This window comes from Ixodes scapularis, unplaced genomic scaffold (genome assembly GCF_016920785.2).
Source record: "Ixodes scapularis isolate PalLabHiFi unplaced genomic scaffold, ASM1692078v2 PGA_scaffold9__187_contigs__length_104089568, whole genome shotgun sequence".
Lineage (NCBI taxonomy): Eukaryota > Metazoa > Arthropoda > Arachnida > Ixodida > Ixodidae > Ixodes > Ixodes scapularis.
This window is the reverse complement of record NW_024609884.1, coordinates 51,693,583-51,697,910: the sequence shown is the minus strand read 5'-3', so window position 1 is coordinate 51,697,910 and position 4,328 is coordinate 51,693,583. Positions and strand designations below refer to the sequence as shown.

Sequence of the window (4,328 nt, the reverse complement as noted above, 5' to 3'; positions counted from 1 at the left end):
AAAGATATTGTGACATTGCAGTGGTAAGCGGAGACTTGCACATAACTTAAATACACTACACAAGTGACTCTATCTCGAGTACCTTTTGTCAGTAGCCTGTACTCGGGTTATTTCCGCATTTAGAGAGCTGGAAGATCGGACATATGACGAGGGGGCTCGTCGGCTTACCACAATTGTCAACCCTGACAGCACCGAAACAGCAACCTTTTGCTCTTTCTCATGAGTTGAAACGTGGTGGCACTCGGGTGAAAATAGCCCCAAAACACTTCCGGTCTAGCATTAACAACCGGTTTTCCATCATTTCCTAGGCTCGGTCTACGAGCTACCGTCGAGAAAAGGCACTAGAAAGCTGAAAGCTTGCACTGACAAGAAGTTGTCGGTATAGAAAAAAGTGGGATCTCTAGTGCAACTTGGTTTTTGCTAAGAAGCGCCGATATTCTGAAGCAGTCTGGCACAGGAAGGTATTCTAAAGCAGCCTGTCATTGTGTTATGTCGTGATGCACTTTGCTAGTGAGTTACCAACTTACCTTCGAGATCAGAAATTGTTATGGGTGTATCTACTCCTGTCTTGGATGTGAAAGTCACCCTATATTTTTGCTCAAAATATTGCAACATCATTGACATTTCGTTTGTAAAAAATAAAATCTTTATTGCACGTTCTAAAGGCGAATTATTTTTCTTTTGAAAATGACAGCCATCTAAATATCAAGTTATTTAAATAAATAGAATAGATTCTATCTCATGATACTGTGCCAAGTCTCTCTGGCGCATTGTAATGTTATGTAAATGAGTAAATTATTATGTAAACGTCAGTGAAAACTGCAATATTAGGTACTAAAACTTATGAAGACCTTTTCATCCTTTGTGAAATTTGAAGTACAGCTACTTCTGCAATGAAGACTAAAGCAGGTACTAAAAGTTACGAAGACCCCTTCATGACTTCTGACTTGCAAAAACTGTAACACCACTCCATCTTTGGAACAAGTGACTTCAAAAAATCGTCGTATCGTTTTGCTTTGATGTTTTGGACCTGGAGTGGCGAGTACACAAAGGAGGGGCACATGGTGAGGTTCAGAACATACAGCGACACCTGCACTTGGGTGCAGTACTGTGGCTTTCTTTGAGCAGCAGTGTCCCATTTACGAAATGCAGGTAGTCAATGGACTACTTTCCCTCCTTGTCAAAGATAGGCCCGTCACGGCACCGGTAGGGGCACTTGATTTCCAGTAATATGGTGTCGTCGCCAGCCTGCACCAGGCCATCCGGGCTGCAACGAAGCTAACCTCGGACCTCGCTGGCGACGAGACCTATCCGGGTGTCAGCGCAGCCTCCCCTCTCTTCATACTTCTTCCTTGCAGTTGGCTCCGTCTAGATGCCATACTTGCAGGCTTTTGACCGAAATGTCTTCCGATTGCAGAGATCACGTGCAAGCCCCTCAAAGTCTGCTTCACGTACACGGATTATGAGTGCTTTAGAACTTGCAGAAAGTATTTCCTTTCCCAGCAAGTACCATTCAGGACAGGCTCTGTTGCACGATCGTTGCTGCCATAGAGTCGCACGTGTACGCATCAAGCATGATGTGTTCAACATTTTCAATGTCTTTTAGAGTGCATTCAGCAGACGAAAAGCAAAGAGAGGACCACCCAATGTGTGGCAGTAACCTCCGGCAGACGTTGCGCGTTTTGGTGGAGCTGTAAGAAGGCTCTTGGCATAAGCCCCTGACCGCTGTTCATGTTTAGAGCCACCTCTGGAATTTATCAGGCAAAAGAAGTGGGGCATGGTTTTGGAGGGAACATTTCCTGGAATTCTACTCCTTTAACATACAGCTTCAGCTGCTTGTTGGAGGGCGCCTTCCACTGGTTTGGTCGAGAAGTTTGGGTCGCGGAGTCTTCACTATTTACATATGCGACGAGTGCTGCTGTGTCTTGCCGCATCAAGCTGCAGAGAGTTTGGCTGATACAGAAGTGACCAAGGGACCCTCTTGTCCAACTAATGTTATACGAGGTTTGTCTCAAGAGTAACGAGAATTACGTCATTGTCTGTCATACTTGGCACTGGGTAGGTGTTTCATCATTTATATCGCAGGAAGAAAGGCAAGGGAGGCATTTTTCCGTTCGAATCTGTGTGGACGGGTGTATAGAAGAACAAGAAGCTGCATTGTTCCGCTTTTAGCCTCTCATCATTGTTGCCATGCGAATGTCAGTCGATCAAAATATATGGAATTAAATTTTGTGGAACTGGGAAAACAATTACCCTATGTGCTAGACATATATCACGCACCAATTATGGAAATATCAGTTTAGCCTTTGCTCGAGTGTTTCAGTGGCACAAGGCTTTTAAAGAAGGTTGGGGAAGCGTTGAGCTAAAGTAGCGATGGAGGCGAGTTGGTTGTACATATTTGGAAAAGTGACAACGGCACACAGAAAGATGAAGACTGAAGAGACAAACATGACAAGTGCCGAGTGTTTAAGGTGCATCCTGCTTTGGGCGACTTACTGCGACAAAATATGAAAGACGATGTCGTACAAGTGCAGGATGCTTTTGCAAGATACAGACTGTTTACGATGTGGATGATTCCCTAGTAGGCTAACCTTAGTGAGACTGTCATTGATTGCATTGTAACTAAGGGCTTAAAGATCCGCACAGTTTGTGCAACATTGGCGCCCCGAAACCTGGCTGAGAAATAGAAGATCGGGATGCTTATTAGCTAGGGAATGTAGGGCTGTTTAGAAACCGAGCCACCCTTTCTGTGCAGAGTGCGATAAAGCATGGGTATATAAGGAAACGAAACACTAGAGTGGGGCGGCATACACCATCATCGCCCAAGGCAAAAATGTGCAAGAACAAGTAAAAGTCAAATCCATGTTGATACTCTTTTTTTACTGTTGCAGATAGATTCACAGGGGGTTTCTCTATCATGCTAGACAAACAGTTAATAAACATCTTCATAAAACTATACTCAACGAAGTGGGTTGTGCGTGTCCAACTGAACATTGCTGCTTTGAACACTGCAGCATAATAATGCACCTTGCTACAACAATAGCAGAGAAAAACACCCATTTTCCACCGTACTGCTCTGACTTCGCTACATGTGATCTCTGTTATTCACAAAGCTCTTGACCAGATCCCAAAGGTAGCAACACACGCTCAACACAGTCACATACGTGGAGATTCAGTGATGCTCACAAGAGTGACAAAACCGCTAATATGTGCTCTTTCAAGAAGGTTTATGGAGATTCAAAAGAACTGCTCAGGCAATTTCTACATGGGCCCAAATAAGTGTGTTCTCATTACTCTTGGGACATACTTCGTACAGTTAAGCATGCCATTATTTAAGTTTATCTGCGTAGCAGTAAAGTATGCACGCGCAAACACTAGCATCTCATTTAGCCTGACATTGAATTCGCTAAGCTTATTTAGGACCTTCCATTGATTGTACGCAAGTCAGATCCCACCTTAATGAACAGTTTCCGTTGATCGCGGTCACTATGCGCGAGCTTTCGTGCAGCCAAGCCGGGATCAAACACCCGGGATCAAACACCCGGGATCAAACACAAGGAGCTCGCGTACTTCCGCCATTTTCAGTACGGTGTAGCGAAGACTGCACGCACAATGTCGCAATTTTGAGACCCGTTTTCGAACAACTAGCGTTCACATTGAAAAAGCCCAGTTCAGTGCAAGGACAAGCTTGTGTTGTTGAAGCGTTAATTTGCTTATAGTCTTTGCTCAACTTTCAGATAGACAAAGATAACGTTGCCTCGTTTACAAGGTAGTGTCGCATTAGGGTCGACAATTTACAAACCTTAACTGTAACGGCGTACGCCTCCGAATTCACGTTTGCCTGCCGCAGGCACCGTCCATTCGAGACGGTGGACTGAGCGCCCACGCTCTCCTCCCAGACATCGAAAACGTGCTGACTTCTGCACAGTTTCTCCCACTTTTCTTCGTTTCCTCCTCTGAAAAATCCCTCGATGATCACACGCCTCAACCGGCCCGTTTAATAGTCCCGCCGGTTGCCATATCGCAGATACACAAAGTACTCAGTGTGTAGCCAGTGTAGCTGGCGGCTCCCACTGACTGACCCGACTATATGGCCGTTGGCGGCGCTTCCGTGGCGGAGTGGCACGCCCCCTCTAGGTGCCGCACGCTTCCTATATTGTGGATTAAATTGACTGACGCCGGGACTAATTTGGGCAGCACTAGAATTAAATTGGATGGCACTAAAATTAAATTGGATGGCACTCGGATTAAATTGATCGTCGTTTGGTTTAAAATGAGCGGGAAAATCTGTGGGTAAGTTTATGTTCTCGAACTTTCTCATTTTGTTA

At 45.0% G+C, this 4,328-nt stretch overlaps 1 pseudogene; it reads right to left on the bottom strand.

The window, feature by feature from the left end:
• Positions 1 to 919: 919 nt before the first annotated feature.
• On the bottom strand, positions 920 to 1,576 carry LOC121833788 (annotated as a pseudogene).
• Between the last annotated feature and the right edge of the window lie 2,752 nt (positions 1,577 to 4,328).